Below are 25,852 nucleotides of genomic sequence, written 5' to 3' on the forward strand. Positions count from 1 at the left end.
CCTAGGACAAAAGTATAGACATTGTCAAGGTCACAGAATCAAATGCTCATTGGGACTGATTAATAAAATTATACTTACTGATATTTGCACTGTAACAAATTTCCATCTTAAAGCAAAATGAAGTTTACATATTGCTGCAGGCATTGTGCAAATTAGAACTTCATTGAATATTAATAAATTACTTTTTGCAGCCAATTGTTATGCAAATTACCAGGGTGTCAGAATTTATCATTTTGTTTGGTTGAGGATTAAGGGAAAGTATGCTTCTAAAAATCAAGCAGATACAAACTAATATATGAATTCAAACAAGAAAATGTTATATAATTCCTATATGTTCAGAATTGCCATAACCATTTTTGGTTATTTTTTAAAAATATTAACTCAATGCATATTTTATTCAAATTCCAGAAAGTTTAAGATATATTGTTAAGTAAATAGAGAATGGCCCTGGGGATTTTTAAAATTCTTTTGAACATTTAAAAAATAAAATTCATATAGCCTATTTCTTTACAAATTATTTAAACTGTTACTATGTTAACTTTAGAAAACAGTTTATTTAAACAGAGTATGTGCTTTGTCATTCGGTTATGTCTCACTCTTTGCGACCCCATGGACTGTAGTTCCTCTGTCTATAGGGATTCTCCAGGCAAGACTACTGAAGTGGGTTGCCATGCCCTCCTCCAGGAGATCTTCCCAACCCAGAGATCGAACCCAGGTGTCCTGCTTTGCAGGTGGATTCTTTACCTTCTGAGCCATCAGGAAACATATTTCCAAAGAATTCACCAAACCCCAAATACTTGTTTTAAAATATATATATTCATTTATATCTATTGAATCTTTAATTTTCATAAAATGGGGTCAAGCTGATTTTTTTACAAGACTTTCTGGGAGAAAATTTAACAAAATGGCAATAATACTCCTAATCAAGTCAAGCATGCACAGACTTCATTAATCAGTTATTTTTCCCTTGGAATTAATTGTTATTTGTTTCAGTCTGTTCTTAAAAATTTAACTCTAGTTAATATTTATAAAAGCCTCAAAAATAAAATTTTATTAACTGATTTAAGTCTTCAAAGATGACTGATTGCTAAAGAAAAAAAGTCTCACTGACTCCTGTTAAAGATATTAAGGTAGATTTTATTCAGGATGATCTGCATAGAAAGAGTTGTTGTTGTTAGTCATTAAGTTGTGTCCGACTCTTTGTGACACCATGGACTGTAGCCTTCCAGGTTCCTCTGTCCATGGGATTCTCCAGGCAAGAATACTGGAGTGGGTTGCCATTTCCTTCTCCAGGAGATCTTCCTGAGCTAGGGATCGAACCCGGGTCTCTAGCATTGCAGGCATAGAAAGAGGGGCCGTTGCAATGGGAATTTCCCAGTGGGGAGAGAGATTGGGGTCAACTCTGAATACAGCCTGGGCAAATGGGAAGTTTTAGCCAAGAAGCAGAGTAGGTGGGTCAGTGCGTGAAATATCAAATTAGAGAAAACATTAGGAATAATTGAGGGTTTTGATAAAATCCATCTAAAAGGCTTCTTGGTGAAGAGAGGCCAGGATGATCGGGCATCCTCTGGGGGATGGTGGAGGCGGAAGAACCTGAGCAGATACCAGGGTGATCAGATATGGAGAATGAGGATATTCTGGGTAAATTGACTTAGCATGAATTTTGTTAAAACTGGGTTTTTAAAGTAAGTGCAGAGAGGAGCCCAGGAGAAGGTTTAGGAACCTGCTAAAGTTTTGTCAAGTAAGGAATCTTTGTTAAGACAACAGTTCTCAAAATGGTGAGTTCTTTTTACCATACTTCCCTTGCAATGTAAATATACTATGAACAGGGTCTGGCATACAGTAGGCTATATTAATGTAAGATATTCAAAAGAATGAAATTTTTATTAATAAACATAGTATAATTTTCTTCTTAATAAATAAAATTTCAGATTATTCACAAAATTTGCCTTAGGAATATTATGAGATCAATTATGTAATATGTGTCATTAAAACAAAATATTGTGTACCTTCTACTTCTTGAAAGCAATAGAGAACCTCACTCAACTGAAAAAAAATATGGCTATCTGTTTCATTGGTTATACAATCTGTTATAAAGAATGTCCATTTCTTGTTGTGTAAAGTTTAAAACTAACTTTTTCCCTTCACATGAGTCATTAAACTTGAAAAATCATATCCAAATGATAAAACTTATTAATATATGATTTACAAAATAATTTATTTCTGTAGCATCTCAAAACAACTTAGACAGAACATCTTATATAACCATTTTTTACCATTCTCCTTTCATTTAATTATTTTTCAATTATTTCAAAGTAAGGAGAGATTTGCTAATTAAACCAAGTCACCAGGGATCATCAGCACTCTAATGGTACTAAAGAGATTATCTTTCCTTCCAAATTCAACCCAGTATTGAGGGACTCTGAGTTGTCTTTTATTTAGTAGTCAAGTCATAAAGTGCAGAAGATGTTACTAGTTTAATGATACATCTTTAATCTAGTAGTCAAGTCATAAAGTGCAGAAGATGTTACTAGTTTAATGATACACTTCTAGAGTTCGAGGTATGGACATGTGGTTTTACAAATGTGATCAACTCTGAGTACACACTAGAGTCAAAATCGAATTTCAATACCATGAAACAAATGGTGTAATTAATTATGATGTCACTCTCTCCAGAAGGAGCATCCTGTCCCTAGAGGTACAAGACTAATGTGTGATGTTTTCAGCCCTATGCCATAAAAACAAGCATTCTTTTTTCTCTTCTTTGCTTTCTATGAACATGTAATTCCCAATGCAATAAACAGCCAGAATAAAAAGCTATCAAATTCACAGCTGAAAAATGCATTGCTGCTGAGGAAACCTGTGCAGTAATGAAAAGGTCAAAAGGTAACATTTAAGAGTTAAATGAAACAGGTGCCAACTTTTGACTACCACTAATTTCAAATGCAGTGATTTCATAACATTCTTGACACAAAACGTCAGTGAACCTCACTGCACATTTAACCTCTATTATTGAGTCCCCGGTGGCTCAGTATTATAGAATTTGACTGCAATGCAGGAGACACAGAAGATATTAATCCAATATTAATATGAATTAATATTATTCATTATTAAGATATTAATCCAATCCAATCCCTGGATTGGGAAGATACCCTGAAGAAGGAAAGGGCAACCCACTCCAGTAGTCTTGCCTGGAAAATCCCATGAACAGAAGAGCCTGACAGGCTACAGTTCATAGGGTGTCCCAAAGAGTCAGGACACGACTGAAGCAACTGAGCCCATTGAGCATCCAGGAGAGACCACCCACCTGCTACAGAGCCTCCCATCAGCACCAGATCTCCTGCAGCATCTCTGAAAGCACAAAACCACAGGTCCATGCAAACAAGCCCCTTGTTTTGACTGTCTTCAGGACTAGTCAGCAGGTTCTTACTTTATTTTCCCTTGCGTCTCCTTTATTCTAGGGTGTTTCAGATTTCATCATAATAATGATTCAGTTCATATGCATATAGAAAACAGATTTAGAGAGTACTCAGTGTGAAAATGGGTGGATAATGTTACCGATAACTTGATCCATAAGAAAGAACTGCCAGCTACATTTCTCTGCTTATTTAAGTAGTTTAAACAGTGTCTGGAAACATGTGGGGCATTACTGTGCTGGCTTATGCAATAATCCACAAAAAGTGAAGGTGCTTTTCAACTGAGATAGGCATGCTGTTAAGTGGTCTGTATGATTAGACTCATGTAGCAACCAGTTGTCTCTAATTCACTGGGTGCCAGGGGCTACTTGACTAACTCATCCTTGAGCTTGACAGACACTGCTGAGTGACCACAATGTGATTTTGATACAGGCAGCTGTTTTCCTGGTTAGTATTAGTGAAATCCTGTTGCAAGAGCAGTGTCTGAGAATCTAACTCTACCAATTAGGAGCCTTACTATCTAACTTATAGTTACGCATTTAATCTCTCTCCCCTCCTAAGATGTCACGGTTTACTACATTGTAGTATTTTGGACAAACACACTAGAATAATTCAGCTCTGGACTAAGAGTTTCTTCAGTTCTTCACTTTACTTGAAATTCATAAATATTTAATCCTAAGAATGTAGTCCCATAGCCACCATGCCATGTCAAAAGCAGAAGAGACAGGTACTTGGCATAAACAAAATGAATAGGTAAGTTTCATGACATTTTTCATGACTCCTAAATCACTTAACTTTTTAAGATAAAATTTGAATTATTTTTGCAAAATTTCTTGGTTAGCGTGGAGATGAAGAGTGTAAATGGTACCTAAGGGTGTAATGGTTTTGTAAGCATCACAGGACAGTTTCCAGTTGTCTCTTACCTCTTACCATCAGAGTTGAAGGGGAAGCAGTATTAACGAACAAGCATATTAATACAGTTATTAATGAATAGAAAACCACTTTCTCTCTATTACTATTTTAAAAATCTGTGGTTACATAATGAGAATTATTCTTTTAAGAGTCCTAAGTTCTTATTCATAGCTCATACATGTTTCCTAAATGAAAATTATTTTTCTTTTTCCAGAAAGTTGGGAGTATAATTGATACATTTTAACTTTCCCCAAAAGTGTGAAAAAAAAAAAAACAGTTTTGAAGATCTGAAGTTCAACTTCAGAAGGTTGGTAGGGATTTCTTATACTTCCTATAGGCAGTATGAGAAAATATCAAATTGTTCAACTTCAAATACTTTGAGAATGACACAATATTAATTATTGTTAATAATTAGAGGACAATAGCAGCATGGCCTTGGACAAATTAAGGTATATTTGTTTATTTATGTTTCAAAGGACCCTGAAATTCTAAATTCTATGACATAATACAACATTAATTTTGTTCAGTTTACATAAAGTGAATAGTTCTAAGGTTTAAAAATTAAATTTTGCAGTGTTTCCTAAAGTACACACACTACAGAAATCCTATAATATGTATAGCAGGTCAATAGAGAATATCCTTATGTCCTAACTGCAAACAAAGTAATTAAACCTAACGGCAAACTTATTCAAGAAACTCAGTAGCATGGGTCTAAACAATAATTTAGGACTTGAAGACCTTTGGGAGCAGTGGTTCTTTAACCTTTTTGGCACCTGGGACCAATGTCGTGGAAGACAACTTTTTTTTCTGGAAGACAGACCGAAAGTGAGGAGGGGGCAACGGTTCAGGGGGTAACTCAAGCAATGCGAAACGGCAGATGAAGCTTCTCTTGAGTAGCCCACCACTCATCTCCTGCTGTGTGGCCTGGTTCCTAACAGGCCTTGGACCAGGACAAGTACTGGTCCATGGCGGGGGTTTGGGGACCCCTGTTTTAGAGAGTCCAAGGTGACAACTCTGTACCTGCAGAGATTTTCAAGAAAAGTCCAACTTTTAAAGTAAAATAAGTAAAAATAAGGTTTTATGTTGCTCTGTAAAGTTAAAACATGGATTTACTTTTTATTGCTGGAATGAGATGAATATTGATGTACTTTCAACACCTTATATTGCTCAATGCAGACATCAAGATCTGTTAAATAACAGGCACAAAGTCACCCAGTGAGGAACTTCCCACTGGGACTATAACCTAACATCTCCTCTATTGTATATCTTATGAAAGAAAACAAAACTAAACCAGTTCATGGGTTTGTTTATATAAAAGATAGTCAATATTCCAATTCCCTCATATTTCCTCAGATTAAGATGATACTATGCTTTTCTCCTTATTTATTTTGCTACAATATTTTTATCTACTCTAGATAAAATTCAATTGTATGTGAGGTTTGGCAGACTGCCCTTTTGGCTTAACAGAGTTGATAAAAGGTTGCCAAATACCACAGTAGTTCATATTTATTTTCTGTTTTATGACATTTTTTCCCAAAGCTCTAAGTTCTTTTCCTCAGCAAACCATCAATCAATTCTAGAAAAACATGACTTATTCCATGGGCTGCCAACATGGCTCTATCTGCTGACAGCGTGTCTTTTATGTACACAAAATATATTTTTTAATAGTTCAAATCTGGGGTGAAGGGTTGTCAAATTTTAGAATCTTGTGTATATACCTGTGTGCAAATAGGCCTTTATCTATCTAAATACACACACATAGATATGTGTTATGTATAAACATTCCTGTTAAAAATATTTATGTTAAAAATTATTTTATATCCCAAACATGATTCAATTTAATCTTTCCTTTTTGAGGCCTGGCATTGTGGGTAGTTCAGTGTTATCAGATGATTAGTAATTTTGGAGCTCTGGTAATACAGAGTAGCTCAGGTAGTATGATCTCATGTGGACTAAATCAAAGTTTAGAAGATGTTTTAAGTATGTATAGCCACCTCTTACAAAAAAATACAAGTTTCCAAGTCAATGTCCAAGCTAAATCAGATTGTTAGTTACTATGTTGAAACAGGACCATCTGTTGAATACTTTTGCCCTGCGTAATCTTGGCTATGTAGGATTACCTTTGTCAGAGCTGTTATGGAAGCAAATAGCTAATCATCTAGTCTACAAACAGTTCCTTCCACGTATACTCATTAGCAAAATTTATTAACTAGTATAAGGCTCAGACAGAGAAGGCAATGGCACCCCACTCCAGTACTCTAGCCTGGAAAATCCCACGGACTGAGGAGCCTGGTGGGCTGCAGTCCATGGGGTCGCTAAGAGTAGGACATGACCGAGCAACTTCACTTTCATTCTCACTTTCATGCATTGGAGAAGGAAATGGAAACCCACTCCAGTGTTCTTGCCTGAAGAATCCTGTGGACAGAGGAGCCTGGTGGGCTGCTGTCTATGGGGTCTCACAGAGTCAGACACGACTGAAGCGACTTAGCAGCAGCAGCAGCAGCATAAGGCTCAGACAGTAAAGAATCCACCTGCCAATGCAGGAGATGCAGGAGGCCGAGTTTGATCCCTGGGTCAGAAGGATCCCCTGGAGATGGAAATGGCAACCCACTCTAGTATTCTTCCCTGGAGAATTCCACGGACTGAGGAGCCTGGTGGGCTGTAGTCCATGGGGTCGCAAAGAGTTGGACACAACTGAGCAACTGAGCACAAGGATTAGGAAGACTTGCTGGGTTTGTAGTCTGACTCTGCTGTTTGCCATTTCCTTCTATGCAATCTTAAGCAAATCACCTTACCTCTTTAAGTGCTATATATAAACTTGTGATAATAATGATATAAAGTTGGGATAAAATTGAGATAATGTATCCTATTGTGCAAATGAGCACAGAGCTTAGTATAGGGTCTCCATTCAAGCCTTCATCAATCAATCCACTTAATTTTCAACTATTGACAACTATGTGCATAATAATTATCAGCAATTATGCATTTTGCAAAAGTAAAACAGGGCAGCAATTTGTACCCATTATTCTGTCTCTCCGGAGAAGGCAATGGCACCCCACTCTAGTACTCTTGCCTGGAGAATCCCATGGACAGAGGAGCCTGGTAGGCTGCAGTCCATGGGGTCGCTAAGAGTCGGACACAACTGAGTGACTTCACTTTCACTTTTCACTTTCATGCATTGGAGAAGGAAATAGCAACCCACTCCAGTATTCTTGCCTGGAGAATCCCAGGGACAGAGGAGCCTGTTGGGCTGCCGTCTGTGGGGTCGCACAGAGTCGGACATGACTGACGTGACTTAGCAGCAGCAGCAGCAGCATTCTGTCTCTCATGATGCCTTTCTTTCTACCTCAAATGCTGTACTATACCGTGCTCTGTCGTGTCCAATTCTTTGTGACTCTATGGACAGTAACCTGCAAGGCTCCTCTGTACATATAATTTCCCTGGCAGGAGTACTGGAGTGGGTTGCCATTTTCTATTCCAATACCTCAAATACCTATGAACTAAATGAAAAAAAGTATCAGAGTAAGCACTTTATTCTCCTTTTCCTTTCAGTTCAGTTCAGTCGCTCAGTCATGTCCGACTCTTTGCGATCCCATGGATCGCAGCACACCAGGCCTCCCTGTCCATTACCAACTCCCAGAGTTCACTCAGACTCACGTCCATTGAGTCAGTGATGCCATCCAGCTATCTCATCCTCTGTCGTCCCCTTCTCCTCCTGCCCCCAATCCCTCCCAGCATCAGAGTCTTTTCCAATGAGTCAACTCTTGGCATGAGGTGGCCAAAGTACTGGAGTTTCAGCTTTAGCATCATTCCTTCCAAAGAAATCCCAGGGCTGATCGCCTTCAGAATAGACTGGTTGGATCTCCTTGCAGTCCAGGGGAGTCTCAAGAGTCTTCTCCAACACCACAGTTCAAAAGCATCAATTCTTTGGTGCTCAGCCTTCTTCACAGTCCAACTCTCACATCCATACATGACCACAGGAAAAACCACAGCCTTGACTAGACGGACCTTTGTTTAATGCACATATAAACTCCACTAACACACTCAAACCTCAAGTTCAGTTCATAATTGAATCCCAGATTTATAGGGTATTTTTAACTATAAAATTAGACTATCTTCAAAAATCTTTCTCCTATAATGAGTAATTATTTTACATCATAGATTTAAAAGATGTAGTTGTATCGTTCCCCCATCATCCTTTCTTCATCAAAAATAAATAAATATTGTAGAATGATATTTAAAAAATAGGACCTGGAATCAAAAATCTCTCTATATTCATCTCTGTTCTTTAACAGGTGTGTGAGTCACTTAACTTCTTAAGCTTTATTCTTGTCTCTGAAATTGAATAATAACTAGTGTTTTAAGAAATTTTAAATGAGAAAATGTATGGAAAGAGGTTTACACAATGCACAGTATAAAAAATACTAAATACCTGTGATTATTATTAATCTAATAGTGAATGTTTTGAAAGCTTCATATGGATTTGGGTCACCCTCTTAATCACTCTACTTTTTAAAAGCTTCAAGTTGAAAAATTAGAAAATTTTGATGCTCTTGTCTATCTCATTGTTTAAATAAAAATAAATATTGTAGAGTGGTGTTAAAGAAATAGGACCTGGGTTCAGAAGAACTCATAATTATAATAGTGTTTTTTAACTTTTTGAACTCTTTTATACCAAAAATGCAAAAGGAGGAGATAGATAGCATTCTGGTTGGGTTTTGTTTCCTAGATATACCCCGGAGGGCTGGATGTGGGAGAAGAGCAGTGAGTGTGGTGGGAAGAGACAGGAAAGTTTAGGAGTCACTGCCCACAGTGTACCAGACTAAAAGACGAGTTTCCACAACCTCATCTTGGTAGTTTCCTCCCAAATTTGCATCCAGAATTTTGCAAGGGCCAGACCTGAAGCAAAAACTAGACTTCACTCTCAAATAAAGCAAATATATAGAAGGATCATATGCCACAAGTCCACACTACTGAGGAAAGCAAGTTTTGGCAAATGTAAGGACATGGATTATATATGGGGGTTTCATTTTCTTTCTCTCTGATAATGAAGAAAGGCAGAATAGCTGAAATTTGATTATTATCATTTCCGTAGTGAGATGATATATCATCCATATGCCATAAATGATGTAGTCTCTATAAAAGCCAATATAGGCAATGAACTTACTATTTATAGGAAATAGATGTATAAATTTTACATTTATAAAAGATCTTTTAAGGGAGATAGTTCAGTTGCTCAGTCATGTCCGACTCTTGCGACCTCATGGACTGCAGCACACCAGGCTGCCTATCCATCACCAACTCCCAGAGCTTGCTCAAACTCATGATCATTGGTAGTAATAAAGCAGTTTAACATCAGATTACTCTATTGCTAAAATTAAAAAAAAATAGAATTAACTAAATGTTAACAGATTTGAGAGCATGTAATGTGATCCAGTTTCTGATTCTAGCCTGTTAACTCTTTTATATCCAACCTGATTAAATTCAAGTTTACTGAAAATATTTCTATTCCTGCTTCCACATAAAGTATTAGTAGGTTAATTGACCACAGAGGTGATATAGACTATCAGCCTTAGTGAATGCAGATTAGTCATCACTATTCTTGGTCCTGTTTCTTAAAGACCCTAAGCCAGTTGCATCATTGACATCTGAAAGCTTATTTATTGGGGCTGGTGCACTGGGACGACCCAGAGGGATGGTATGGGGAGGGAGGAGGAAGCAGTGTTCAGGATGGGGAACAGATGTATACCTGTGGCAGATTCATTTTGATATATGGCAAAACCAATACAATATTATAAAGTTAAAAAATAAAATAAAATAAAAAGAAATGTAGAATCTCAGGCCCTAACCCAGAATTACTGAATGTAGCTCTCCAAGAGATTTATGTATACACTGAATTTTGAGAAGGCACACTAAAGATACTTAAAACTTTAAGGAAGTCACTTCTTTTTTTCTTAAGGGAGAGTACCTGCAGACTAGATACAAAAATGACTGAGTACAGAGTACAGTGAAAACATGTTAAAGTTAATAGAAAAATTTTAACTTTACTATAACAGAAAACAAACAAATGATCAAGATCACAAAATCTTTGTGAATTTTTTTAAAATACTACTTTCAGTAAATAACAATGCTTAAATTAGTAACAAATCTGTGGCCAAATAGAAAAAAGAATTAGTAAATTCTAGAAAATCACTAAATATAGTAGCAAGGTTATCTATCTGTAAGGTTCAATATTATCATTAAGCTTTTTGTGTCTGTATCTAGCACAGGCTTGTGATTATAACAATTTAGCCAACCTGTACATACTTCCCAGTTCAGTGACTTCTAATTTCAGTTCATTTCTTTGTTTACACTTATGTTCTGGATGTACTTACAAGCTCATGAAAGCACAGACTATGTTTTATTAGCTTTTACAATTTTTGTATCTATGTAAGTTCTTGCCAAAAAAAAAAAAAAACAAGAGAGAGAGATGCTTAATGAATATCTATTAAGTGTCATTGAAAATGTATTCCACCATGTCAATATAAAAAGAAGTTTTCATAAATTTTATAAGAAGGGCCCACACTTTGGCATCAACCTTAGTGACCATAGAAAGTAATAACAATAATTATTATTAATTATTATGTTATTAATGATAATTATTGATAATAATTAATTGATAATAATTATTATATATATTACTGAAGACATACAAGATACTGCAATAAAAAAAAGAAGCATGAAATTCAAAAAGGAAGAAAACTAGGCATGAAGGAGGATGTGAATGGAAAATGCAAACCAAAAATGACTATATGTTGTGGAATTATGCTTCATTGCTATGCTTTTTACTATCAGAAAACAATGCAGACAAAATTTATTGGCATTAATATTTTATAAGGCTTGTCTAACTCAGTGAAAGTATTAGCCATGCTGTATAGGGCCACCCAAGACAGACAAATCATGGTGGAGAGTTCTGACAAAACACGATCCACTGGAGAAGGGAATGGCAAAACCCTTCAGTATTCTTGCTTTGAGAACCCCATGAATAGCATGAACAGGCAAAAAGATACGACACTGAAAGATGAACTCTCCAGGTCAATAGGTGTTCAATATCCTACTGGAGAACAGTGGAGAAATGCTCCAGAGAGAATGAAGAGATGGAGAAAAAGCAAAAAACAATGCCCAGTTGTGGATGTGACTGGTGATGGAAGTAAAGCCTGAGCTGTAAAGAACAATATTGCATAGGAAAATGGAATATTAGGTCTATGAATAAAGGCAAATTGGAGGTGGTCAAACAGGAGATGGCAAGAGTGAACACTGATATTTTAGAAATCAGTGAACCAAAATGGACTAGAATGGGTGAATTTAACTCAGATGATATTATATCTACTTACTGTGGGCAAGAATCTCTTAGAAGAAATTGTGTAGCCCTCACAGTCAACAAAAGAGTCCAAAATGCAGTACTTGGATGCATTCTCAAAAATGACAGAATGCTGTTTGTTTCCAAGGCAAATCATTCAATATCACAGTAATCCAAGTCTATGACTTGACCAGTAATGCTGAAGAAGCTGAACGGTTCTATGAAGACCTAGAAGACCTCCAGAAATAACACCTAGAAAAGATGTCCTTTTCATTATAGGGGACTGGAATGCAAAAGTAGGAAGTCAAGAAACACCTGGAGTAACAGGCAAATTTGGCCTTGGAGTACAAAATGAAGTAGAGCAAAGGCTAACAGACTTTTGCCAGGAGAACGCACTGATCATAGAAAATACCATCTTCCAACAACACAAGAGAAGACTCTACACGTGGCCATCACCAGATGGTCAATACAAAATCAGATTGATTTTATTCTTTGCAGCCAAAGATGGAGAAGTTCTATACAATCAGCAAAAATAAGACCAGGAGCTGACTGTGGCTCAGATAAGGAGCTCCTTATTACAAAATTCAGACTTAAATTGAAGAAAGTACAGAAAGCCATTAGAACATCCAGGTATGACCTAAATCAAATCCCTTACGATTAGACAGTGAAAGTGACAAATAGATTCAAAGAATTAGATCTGATAGACAGAGTTCCTGAAGAACTGTGGATGGAAGTTCATAACATTGTACAGGAGTCAGGTATCAAGACTGAAAAAGGCCAAATGGTTGTCTGAGGAGGCCTTACAAATAGCTGAGAAAAGAAGAGAAGTTAAAGGCAAAGGAGAAAAGAGAAAGATTAGAGATCTCCTCAAGAAAATTAGAGATACCAAGGGAATATTTCATGCAAAGATGGGCTCAATTAAGGACAGAAATGGTACAGACCTAGCAGAAGCAGAAGATATTAAAAAGAGGTGGCAAGAATACACAGAAGAACTATGCATAAAAAATCTTCATGACATAGATAACCATGATGGTCTGATCACTCACCTAGAGCCAGAAATCCTGGAAAGCAAGGTCAAGTGGACCTTAGGAAGCATCACTAAGGACAAAGCTAGTGGAGGTGATGGAATTCCAGTTGAGCTATTTCAAATGCTAAAAGATGATGCTGTGAAAGTGTTGCACTCAATATGCCAGCAAATCTGGAAAACTCACCAGTGGCCACAGGACTGGAAAAGGTCAGTTTTCATTCCAACCCCAAAGAAAGGCAATGCCAAAGAATGTTCAATATACCACACAATTATACTCATCTCACACGCTAGTAAAGTAATGCTCAAAATTCTCCAAGTCAGATTTCAACAGTATGTGAACTGTGAACTTCCAGATGTTCAAGGAAAATTTTAAAAAAGCAGAAGAACCAGAGATCAAATTAGCAACATCCACTGGATCATGGAAAAACCAAGAGAATTCCAGACAAACATACAGTTCAGCTTTATTGACTACGCCAAAGCCTTTGATTGTGTGGATTACAACAAACTGTGCAAAATTCTTCAAGAGAAGGGAATACCAGACCACCTTACCTGCCTCCTGAGAAATCTGTATGCAGGTCAAGAAGCAACAGTTAGAACTGGACATGGAAAAAAGGACTGGTTCCAAATAGGGAAAGAAGGACATCAAGGCTGTATATTGTCACCCTGCTTATTTAACTTATATGCAGAGTACATCATGAGAAACGCTGGACTGAAGGAAGCACAAGCTGGAATCAAGATCACTGGGAGAAATATCAGTAACCTCAGATATGCATATGACAATACCCTTATGGCAGAAACTGAAGAAGATCTAAAGGGCATCTTATTGAAAGTGAAAGAGGAGAGTGAAACAGTTGGATTAAAACACAACATTTAGAAATCTAAGATCATAGCACCTCGTCCCATCACTTCTTGGCAAATAGATGGAGAAACATTGGAAACAGTGAGAAATTTTATTTTCTTGGGCTCCAAAATCACTCCAGAAGGTGACTACAACCATGAAATAAAAAGATGCTTGCTCCTTTGAAGAAAAGCTATAACAAACGTACTCAGCATATTAAAAAGCATAGACATTAGTTTGCTGATAAAGGTCCATCTTGTCAAAACTATATTTTTTCCAGTAGTCATATATGGATGTGAGAGTTCAGCTGTAAATAAAGCTGAACACCAAAGAACTGATGCTTTTGAACTGTGGTGTTGGAGAAGACTCTTGAGAGTCCCTTGAATTGCAAAGAGATCCAACCAGTCCATCCCAAAGGAAATCAATCCTGAACATTCACTGGAAGGACTGGTGCTGAAGCTGAAATTCCAATACTTTGGCCACCTGATGCCAAGAACTGACTCACTGGAAAAGACACTGATGCTGGGAAAGATTGAAGGCAGGAGGAAATAGGGATGAGAGAGGATGAGATGGTTGGATGGCATTACCAACTTTATGTACATAAGTTTGAGCAATCTCTGAGAGTTGGTGATGGACAGGGAAGTCTGGTGTGCTGCAGTCCTTGGGATCACAAAGTGTTGGACACAACTGAGCTACTGAACTGAACTATACTGATTTTATAAGCCCATAAAATGGCAAAAATTTTTTTCTGTTGTCTTTACATTTTAATTTGTAAGTCAAAAATAATCCATATGAAAGTGTCAGAAAATTCACAGTCCAAAAAAAATAAAAGCACTAAAATTTAAGTTTACTTTTATCATTTATCAGTTATGTGACAACAGATAAGTTATTCAACTTCTCAGAGTCTCATTTTCCTCATCTGTTAAAAGAGTAGATAAGAAAATGTTTTAAATGAGCTTATTTATAAAACAGAAATAGTTTTATAAATATTTATAAAATATAAACAGAATTGCTATATATGTCTATGACATATATAGCAATCTTATGGTTACCAAAGCAGAAAGGAAGGGGAGATTAAATTGGGAATTTGGGGTGAACAAACATGCATCACTATGGCTGAATGAAGCACAAGCTGGAATCAAGATTTCCAGGAAAAATATTAATAACTTCAGATATGCAGATGACACTACCCTAATGGCAATACATGAAGAGGAACTAAAGAGCCTCTTGGTGAAATGAAAGAGAAGAGTGAAAAAGCTGGCTTAAAACTCAGTCTTCAAAAAACAATGATCATGGTATCTGGTCCCATCACTTCATGACAATAGATGGGGAAGAAAATGGAAATATTGACAGACTTTGTTTTCTTGGGCTCCAGAATTACTGCAGATGGTGACTGTAGCCAGGCAATTAAGACACTTGTTCCTTGGAGGAAAGGCTATGACAAACCTAGACAGTGTATTAAATAGCAGAGATACCACTTTGCTGACAAAGGTGTGTCTAGTCAGTGCTATGGTTTCTCCAGTAGCCATGTATAGATCTGTGAGTTGAATCATAAAGAAGGCTGAGCACCCAAGAATTGATGGTTTTGAACTTTTGTGCTGGAGAAGACTCTTGAGAGTCCCTTGGATAGCAAGGAAATCAAACCAGTCAACCCTAAAGGAAATCAACCGTGAATATTCATTGGAAAACCTGATTCTAAAGCTCATGCTCCTATCCTTTGGCCACATGATGTGAAGAGTTGGCTCACTGGAAAAGATCCTGATGTTGGGAAAGATTGAGGGCAGGAAGAGAAGCAGATGACAGAAGATCAGATAGTTGGATGGCTTCATTGACTCAATGGACATAAGTCTCAGCAAACTCTGGGAGATAGTGAAGGACAGAGAAGCCTGGTGTGCCAAGGTCCATGGGATCACAAAGAGTTGGACATGACTTAGCAACTGAACAAAAAATGTATAAAATAGATAAACAATGAAGACTTATACACCTGCAACATTATAAATTAACTATTCTTCAGTGCAAAACAAAAACTAAAGAAATATGAGAGTATTATCTTACAGGAAAAAAAAAAAGTAGATAAGAATATGTAGTATTTTAAGAGATTTAATGAAAGTAAAGTACCTGAGCAGGTAGCTGCTCAGAGGTAGCTATGGTTATTTATACCAGCTTATATAGATAAGAATAAGCAGTTAAGTGTAAATTAAACCTCTAACACTAATACAAAATATTTCTATCTTCTTAAGATAATTTAATGATCTTTTGCAGCACTGTATCTAAAAGACACCAAAGAGATTTGAAGAATCTTATAACTAACTGCCAAAGAGAAAAACATTTTCAAGTAGCAAATATTATTTTGGTGAAATCCTCCAAGTTAAAGAAAAATAATTATTGTTATGGAGGCTAAATAAGACCTTTTCTATGACATTGTCAATAACACCACATGGTATATATTGCCAGTTTTTTATAGATGAAGAAACTGAACAAGTATATAATTTTGTTTCAGTTAATACAAGTATATTTTTATCTCATCCTACTTATCATTGGTTATCATTGTAACTAACAGTAATAATGAAATAAAGCTCCTTCTAAAAGCACCTTTTGGGAATTGATTGTAATTACACTGAACATTATTTTAGAACAGGCATTTTGGGGTTAAAAAGAAGTCATGTCTACTACAAATTTTGTCCCAAATCTGTGTACAAATAAAATTTTATTTTAGTTAATTAAAGAAACAAAAACATTAAAGCAGTTAATTTCTAGATATTATGAATACTGATTTCAATTATTAATTTTTAGTCTCTTGGGCATTTTGTCCACCAGAGAGGAAAACAGTGGAAAGATGTATTCTTGCTATTTTACAAAGAAATTCTAATTGACACAGGGACCCAAAGAGTTGTATTGAAGACTCTGCTAATGAGGCCCCTATGGTCCTGAATTAAGCACCTTCCTGTGTACCAGGTGTGTGATTGTCAAAGATTTTGTAATCATGAGGGGAGTAAGTAATAAAGCTATTTTAAGGAATGCTCTCATTCAGCTTCCCTGATAATTTTTTCCTATGCTTAAAATATTTCATCAAACTAATAGTTTCAAAATATTTTTGCTCACTGGCAGTCAACTCCAATATTATTCAGATGACTCTCTCACTTTCATTCTTTCTTTTTCTTTGTTACAAAGTTTATAGTCCAAAATATTTTTGTAATATTTAGAGAATATTACTTAGAGAAAACCATAAAATGTAAAGAATGTTTTAATAAGATGGCTTATGGATTGAGCCACTTCTTTCAATATTTTCTAGGAGTAGAACTCTCAGGATAAACATAATCCTGTAAGGATTAGACAAAAGCTGGAGGAAAGAGATGAAAATGTATAATGTGATGAAACACAAAATACAGGGACAAAAATCCCAAAGACAACTATACAATGAGTGTTATAAGAATTGGCTGTGCTAAACTAGGCATCTTAAAAACAAACAAACAAACAAAAACAGAAAAAGAAAACAGAAGGTTTAGCCACCACTCCAACCAAATCCTGTTGGGTCAGGGGACTCTAATATTTAAGTGACATATTAAAAACACTGATAAATCACTATGTCAAACACTCAGATTAGTGTACTTTCATGATACCCTGTAAGAAATTACTTGCATATAAAATATATCTGATCTGTCTAGGAGCAACTCATTTCCTATTCAGATTTCACAGCCTAAGGCACTGATGGAGCCTGGGGGAAACGGGGGGTGAGGGATTTAAAGTAATATGTGAAAGGAAGAAAGAGAGCAAGGGAACACCATAAAACAGAATAGCACAGAGTACCATGTCTCACTGTGGATTGTTATTTCCATGAGCACTAACAATTTAAAAAGAGACAGAATTGAAAATAATATATGCAAACATAATTAAGAGCAGATTTATCACTTCCATCATTTTTCCTTTGGCTTAAATCTCCTCATAGTCTGCCATAAAGGCAGAGTGGTACTTACAGTTCCAATTGTAACCATTACAGAGGTCAGCTTGTTCCTGTACTATCCCAAATCCCCAGTTAATTATGTTCACACTTGCCTGTTGCTTCAGCCTAAATGAGGATAGGCAATCAACAGGCAATCAAGTAATCTCTCACACCCAGTAAATATAAATTGTACACATGGAGCTGTTCACTTTCCCCTTTTCTACCAGGAGCTTGATGAATAGAGTCAGCAATGGTTTTGAAGACTGATTTTTTTTATAAGCACCAACTTTTTCACTTGTGGGAAAATGAGAAGATTGCTACCATGGCTGACGTATGTGGTATCAATAGAACAGAGATGACTGCCTCAGGCATTCTGACTTTCAGAACTCCTAAGGAAATTCCTAAAGCAATAAAAAAAAGTATCTAATTTGACCATAATCAAAGGAGGCATGTATTAAGTAATATAGATTTATTCTATTGTTTAACCAGAATGTGAAAAAAAAAAGAAAGAAATTTTAGCCAAACAACTCTTGGTGCATAGTTGATACTCAGTAAATATTTGTTGAATGTGTAAATGAATGGAGAACTAAGGAAGGAAGAAGTTTGGAAGAAAAGGAAGGAAAGGAAGGAGGGAAAAGATAAATATCAAAATAAATATAATTTACCTATCCGGTTTCCCTAGTGGCTTAGTGGTAAAGAGCACTATGCCACTGTAGGAGACATGGGTTTGATCAGTGGGTCAGGAAAATCCCCTGGAGAAGGAAATGGCAACCCACTGCAGTATTCTTGCCTGGAGAATCCCATGCACAGAGGACCCTGGTGGGTTAAAGTCCATAGGATGGCAAAGAGTTGGACACAACAGAGCAAATAAGCACAGCACAGCACAGTGCAATTCAGACCCCCCAATATCCTATTCTCTTTAAAGCAATGTCCTAAATAAAAATCAGAGGCAAAGTTAAAAAATAGAAAAGGTTTGTTACTACCAGAATATAGGCTTTTAAAATACTAGTAGGAAGAAGGGAACAAGTGACAAGCAAGCTACCAGCAGCCTAATTCTAATTGGTAAAACATAGTCACATTAATGTGTAAGTGTAGCACCGAAGTAAAACATACAGGTACTACCAGGAATGTTCAGCTTATCCATGGATCACAGGAAAATATAGACATGGCAGCTATTACTTTCTAAAGAGTCAACACATAGGGTATTATGGAGGAATAAGGCACCTTTTAGTTAGTAAAATATGCTGCAAAATGATCAAAGTAGTACCCTTCAAATAGGTCTATTCAGAATTTACTTAATAACTTAGAATTGTAAACAATCACCACATTTAAGCCAAACAAGTGTGACTCCATTTTAGCATTTTTCTTTTCCATTCATAATTTTCTCTGACAGTAATTTATTGAGCTGTTATTAGCCAATGATTATTATAAGATGCACAACTTCTAACTTCAGTCTCCTTAGATATTCATTAAATGTAACTTATTAAATGTCTGTGCTATTATTTTATAGGATTATATTTGCATAAAAATAAATACTTAGCATAGGTAGTAGTGTAAGCCTTTTTAGTTACCCATGCCTGAAACAAGACTGATTTGATGCACAGAAAAAGAAAAATGTCTGCTTACAAATATCCATATATCCCTTAATGGACTCCCAATGAAATAACCAGCTTCAAATGCCCTGATTCTATTAATTAAACTAAAAACAAATATTATATTGAGATTGTGTCCTTATGCCATAGCATGATTCTAAGATGAATGCAATTATTTTCCATGATATCATTTCAAAGTTTGGGAAAAAATATATTGAATACTGCTATTCATTATGATAGGTGATTTCCATGTATTATATGTTCCCAAAGCAAGTCTATAAATTAGGGATTGTAATTCTTTCTCACAAACTGGAAAATTAAGATGTAAAGATTCTGTAACCACTCCAAATTCATGTAACTCTTAGGTGTGCAGAATGGAGAATGTATGGCTAAGGATAGAATGCACACTCTCTTAGCCGTCAGGCTCTGGTCCTAGGTAAGGTGGCAAAGGTGTCTACAAAACCAACAAATCGAAATTAAACTGGTCCTAGATCAGTAGGATTATAATCAAGTGATAATATAACCAGAGTTAGAACCCAAGTCAGGGACGTGCACGCAATTTCTCTCTTGTCTTCCAAACACACACACACACACACTCACAATCACAGTATTGACTCCCTTTTCTTTATCTAACTTAAGTTAGCATTAATGTTTCTTTTCTGTTTCTGTACAGCCTGAAGATAGTAGGAGGTGAAATTTCTCTGTAGATATCCAAAATGTTTGGTGTATTTTTATAAATGTTTTCAACTTGGTAGGTAAAGAAACATACATTATTTTGTGAAACAAGCTTTAGTTTTGTGAGTTTTGTTGTGTTCATGTATTTTATTATTCGAGTATAAACTCAGTTGACTGTATAGTAATTACCATTTGCATTGTTAATGTGTTGAGATCACAGAATTTTAGAGGTTTATTAACTCCTTAAATGATGAATGTTGCATATACCTCCTCTTTCTTCCTAAATTTGGTTTAGGAAAAGACAGTCTGCAGAAAAGAAATACTCTAAAGGAACTGTTTTGCTTAGTAATTTTAATTTGTATAAAATATAGTTCTCCCTCACACATCTGTCTCCATGTCTCTTTCACATCTGTCTATCTGCTTGATGCATATTGCTGAACATAATCCAACCATTGAACCATTTATAAGAATCCACAATGAATAGAACCTAAGTGCATATTAAATACATTTAATTAGCATTTTCTAGTTTAGTTCTCATTTTAATAAATAATTATTGTAATATTGTAGTAGTGTTGATATTTGTGAGAGAAATTACTTAATTTCATACAAGTGAAATTATGCATTTATTATTTTTTCCATATTAAATAAATGACTCCAAAAATCCTTTTTCAACATTCTAGAGAACTGTTTAACTGGGGACCAAAATAAATATATCCAAATAAATCACTGATGCTGAATATAAAATACACAGACCTTTATTTTCTAAAGGACAGAGTCTCAATTTTGTTTCTGCATTGGTAACCTTTCAATATGAGACTAGATTTCCATTAAGGAGGTTTGAAATATTGACTGGTTTCAGTATACTGCTGAGATGGAACAGTCTTCATAAATTCAGGCATATGACTATGCCCTTTTTCCTAGCGATGGACAGATTCACTAGCTAGGCAAATAACAAAACGCATATTTTTATGAAAATATGCCAAATAAACAAAAAACTGAGCTTAGAATATATCAAATTAAGGACCTACTGTGTAAGTCAGGGAACTCATAGAACTATGCTTAATATATTCAATATTTTGTAATACTCTATAAGAGAAAATAATCTGAAAAATATTATCCCTGTATATATTTGTGTGGTCCCATCACTTCATGTGAAATAGATGGGGAAACAGTGGAAACAGTGTCAGACTATTTTGGGGGGCTCCAAAATCACTGCAGATGGTGATTGCAGCCATGAAATTAAAAGATGCTTACTCCTTGGAAGGAAAGTTATGACCAACCTAGATAGCATATTACAAAGCAGAGACATTACTTTGCCAACAACAGTCCGTCTAATCAAGGCTATGGTTTTTCCAGTGGTCATGTATGGATGTGAGAGTTGGACTGTGAAGAAAGATGAGAACGGAAAAATTGATGCTTTTGAACTGTGGTGTTGGAGAAGACTCTTGAGAGTCCCATGGACTGCAAGGAGGTCCAACGAGTCCATCCTACAGGAAATCAGTCCTGGGTGTTCATAGGAAGAACTGATGGTAAAGCTGAAACTCCAATACTTTGGCCACCTCATGCAAAGAGTGACTCATTGGAAAAGACACTGGTGCTGGGAGGGATTGGGGGCAAGAGGAGAAGGGGACGACAGAGGATGAGATGGCTGGATGGCATCACTGACTCAATGGACGTGAGTCTCAGTGAACTCCGGGAGTTGGTGATGGACAAGGAGGCCTGGCATGCTGAGATTCATGGGGTGGCAGAGTTGGACACGACTGAGCTACTGAACTGAACTGAACTGATGTATATCCCTATATACATATATACATATATCACTATGCTATATATGTGAAGCACAACATTCTAAATCAAGTATACTTCAAGTAAAAAATAAATAAAGAATATATCAAATCAATGGTCTAATTAATAATTCATAGTACTTTTCTTCCATGTTGCAAATACAAAGCCAGAACCATAAGCAGAAAGCACAAGAATCAGTATTCCCTATCAAGAAAATGTGATGACTTATTCCAGATGCAAAGCCAAAGCATTTAAAATAAAGCTTAAAATGGATGTCAATATCTGTGATTACAACAAAGCACCCTACAAAGAAGGGGTTCGTTAGGGCAGCCAAAACCAACAGATGTGTTCCAGCTCATCACTTCCTCCAACTGAGCATAAGAAAGATAAAGTGTTTGGCTGTGGCAACCATATTTTAAATAAATACAAGAGGCTACTACCTGAACCTCTTGCTGCCAATATTTTTTCCTTTTCTTATTTCTTCCTTCCATCCTTCCTTCCTTTCTTTCTTTCTTCCTTCCTTTCTTTTCTTTCTTTCTTTCCCATTCATAAATCTTTCCATTTGCTTCCTCTGAAATTAGTTGATGAGGAGAAAAAACAAACTTTCAGAAGATGTTTTAAAGCTTGACTCTTTCTTTGTTAAATAATGTTGAAGGGACTGGAGGGGGAAAGCTCTGAATCTAAATATGTACCCAATCTGTAGTTCAAAATGGTTTTAAGGTTAATGACTTTTACTATAAAAATATATATGGAGATTTCTTTATTATTGGAACCTATTTGATTGAAGGACAACACTTCTGGTTAGATTTTCACTAAATCCCCAGAAATATGTTAGAGCAAATAATTGATGGATCTTTGAAAAATTTGCTTTGCAATGTCTTTTCATTCTAAGTCATTGGAAAGAGCAAACACAAGTTTCAATAGAAAAGAGAGCTATGGTTCTTTTAAATAAACAAAAAATAATGGTTATATGTTAATCTCCATTTATAATAATTCAAAGTAAGTAATTTTTTTTTTGTATTTGGAGAAGAAAATGGCAACCCACTCCAGTATTCTTGGACATAAGAGTCTGGTGGATACATTCCACTGGGTCACAAAAGAGTCAGACATGACTTAGTGACTAAACAATTTTTAGGATAAGTAAGAATATTGTGGGCACAGACCCACCGAAATAAAGATAGCCGAGATCCTTTTCCAGCAGCCATAATTTTAAAAGTTGCTTTGAACATGGCAAGAGGGTTAAAGTATCTGCACCAAGATAAGAAACTGCTCCATGGAGATATAAAGTCTTCAAATGTTGTTATTAAAGGCGATTTTGAAACAATTAAAATCTGTGATGTAGGAGTCTCTCTTCCATTGGATGAAAATATGACTGTGACTGACCCTGAGGCCTGTTACATTGGCACTGAGCCTTGGAAACCTAAGGAAGCTCTGGAGGAGGATGGTATTATTACTGACAAGGCAGACATATTTGCCTTTGGTCTTACTCTGTGGGAAATGATGACTTTATCTATTCCACACATTAATCTTCCAGATGATGATGATGATGAAGATGAAACTTTTGATGAAAGTGATTTTGATGATGATGCATACTACGCAGCTTTGGGAACTAGGCCACCTGTTAATATGGAGGAACTGGATGAAACATACCAGAAAGTAATTGAGCTCTTCTCCGTATGCACTAATGAAGATCCTAAAGACCGTCCTTCTGCTGCGTGCATTGTTGAGGCTTTAGAAGTGGATATCCTGTGATCAACTCGTACCCATGACTGCTGGAGCCTCAAGTATGGCTCATGTATATAGCCGTTCTGTTTACCATGATACATTTATGTAGTTATTATGATGATCCATAATTATTAGATGGAAGTGGCCTATTGTAGGACCACAGATAGCACCTTATTAACATTTGAACAACTGTTTCTATTATAAAGGTAGTTCATGTATGCTTATGTTAATAAACATTAGAAATTGTAAAGGGTTTTCTATAAAGTTTAAGAAACTACTAAAAAATTTGAACTTGTTTATATAGATTTAAAATAGTGCTATAAAAACTTATGTCTAACAATTTGGGCAGAGTGAGTTTTATTCATGATCTTTCTCAGATGTTCTCTCTTAATGGATCTACTGAAATGAGCACTTTGTGTATTACAGAATAAGTCTACATTTCCTTACCTCTTAAAACCTTTTGCTGGCCTTTCTTGGTTGATGTGCTTATTAAATAGGGTCACTGAGACCAGAGACCTGGGATATGGCTCACAAGAGGAGTTCCCTGGGTACATCCAAACATTTTTGGTTAAGGCTTGTCTTGTTCCAGAGCTTTGGTTTTTGCTTTAATTTGTTGAATGAATATTCTGTACTGGTATCTTTAATATTTTTATTTACTGATCTATATCTTAAGCATATCACAGTATTGGTGTAAATAAAACTCTAATAGGACAACATGGAATAAAGGACATGTCAGTTACCCAAAGGTGTGTTATCCTATTTTGTACTCCATTGTATTGAGTCTTGTCATTAAACTTATTGAGTGAGTGTTGTCATTAAACTTATTGAGTGAAATCAAAAAAAAAAAAAGAATATTGTGAATAATCAGGAAATGGTAAATTTCATCTTAATCCAAGAGGTATTTTGTAAACATTTAAGTTAAAATTATTATTGGCTTTCCCAATGACAATAAATGTAGTCATAAAAATGAAACCAAAAACATCATCCACATTATGTGCTGTACCTAGGGTACTAGGTAAGCCAAGGAAACCTAGATAACCTTTTTGTTCCTGTAAATGCTTCCCTTGTCTTACAGGAAATGTGGTCTATCTATTCAAAGATTTCCCAAACACCAGGCAACTCTGGGCTTTTTAATCCAAACCAGATTGACTATGTGGCCCCACTGAATCAGATATTTTCTATTTTTATTTTCCTTTTTCTTTATTCTTATCCTATAAAAACTTCCTGGTATCCATACCATTTTGCAATTCTCTCAAAGGAGACTACTCATTAATCAAATTTGTTTCAGTTCAGTTCAGTTCAGTTTAGTTGCTCTGTCGTGTTTGACTCTTTGCGACCCCATAAACCACAACATGCCCGGCCTCCCTGTACATCACCGACTCATGGAGTTTACCCAATTTCATGTCCATTGAGTTGGTGAACCATCCAACCATCTCATCCACTGTCATCCTGGGCTCCTCCTGCTTTCAATCTTTCCCAGCATCAGGGTCTTTTCAAATGAGTCAGAACTTCACACTAGGTGGCCAAAGGATTGAAGTTTCAGCTTCAACATCAGTCCTCCCAATGAACATGCAAGACTGATTTCTTTTAGGATGGACTGGCTGAATCTCCTTACAGTCCAAGGGACTCTCAAGAGTCTTCTTCAGCACCACAGTTCAAAACCATCAATTCTTTGGTGCTCAGCTTTTGTTATAGTCCAACTTTCACATCTATACATGACCACTGGAAAAACCATAGCCTTGACTAAATGGACCTTTGCTGGCAAAGTAATGTCTCTGCTTTTTAATATGTTATCTAGGTTGGTCATAACTTTCCTTCCAAGGAGTAAGCGTCTTTTAATTTCATGACTGCAATCACCATCTACAGTGATTTTGGAGCCCAAAAAAATAGAGTCTGTCACTGTTTCCCATCTATGTCCCATGAAGTGATGGAACCAGATGCCATGATCTTATTTTTCTGAATGTTGAGCTTTAAGCCAACTTTTTCACTCTCCTCTTTCACTTTCATCAAGAGCTCTTTAGTTCTTCTTCACTTTCTGCCATAAGGGTGGTGTCATCTGCATATCTGAGGTTATTTATATTTCTCCTGGCAATCTTGATTCCAGCTTGTGCTTTATCCAGCCCAGTGTTTCTCAACTCTGCATATATGTTAAGTAGCAGGGTGACAATATACAGCCTTCACGTACCTCTTTCCCTATTTGGAACCAGTCTGTTGTTTCATGTCCAGTTCTAACTGTTGCTTCCCGACCTGCATACAGATTTCTCAAGAAGCAGGTCAGATGGTCTGGTATTCCCATCTTTTTATGAATTTTCCACAGTTTCTTGTGATCCACACAGTCAAAGGCTTTGGCATAGTCAATAAAGCAGAAATAAATGTTTTTCTGGAACTCTCTTGCTTTTTCTTTATTTTTTAAATTTAATTTATTTATTTTAATTAGAGGCTAATTACTTTACAATATTGTATTGGTTTTGCATACATCAACATGAATCTGCTATGGGTGTACACGTGTTCCCAATCCTGAACACAACATCCTCTGCATCATGACCCAGAGGGATCATACCATCCCTCCCCATACCATCCCTCTGGGTCATGATGCAGAGGAT

The 25,852-nt window shown here is 36.2% G+C and overlaps 1 protein-coding gene and 1 pseudogene across 5 annotated transcripts in view; one reads left to right on the plus strand and one right to left on the minus strand.

Annotated features, from left to right (window-relative positions):
* PCDH9 (protocadherin 9) overlaps positions 1-25,852 on the minus strand; it is a 1,139,929-nt gene that overhangs the window by 588,944 nt on the left and 525,133 nt on the right. The gene's annotated exons all lie outside the window — the stretch shown is intronic.
* LOC147361724 (lymphokine-activated killer T-cell-originated protein kinase pseudogene) lies at positions 22,752-24,098 on the plus strand (annotated as a pseudogene). Its single transcript, XR_015137611.1, has one exon. The product of XR_015137611.1 is annotated as a lymphokine-activated killer T-cell-originated protein kinase pseudogene (transcript).

Source organism: Bos grunniens, chromosome 12 (assembly GCF_055505025.1).
Source record: "Bos grunniens cultivar Pamir isolate PY7600 chromosome 12, Bosgru_T2T1.0, whole genome shotgun sequence".
In the NCBI taxonomy this organism is placed as follows: domain Eukaryota; kingdom Metazoa; phylum Chordata; class Mammalia; order Artiodactyla; family Bovidae; genus Bos; species Bos grunniens.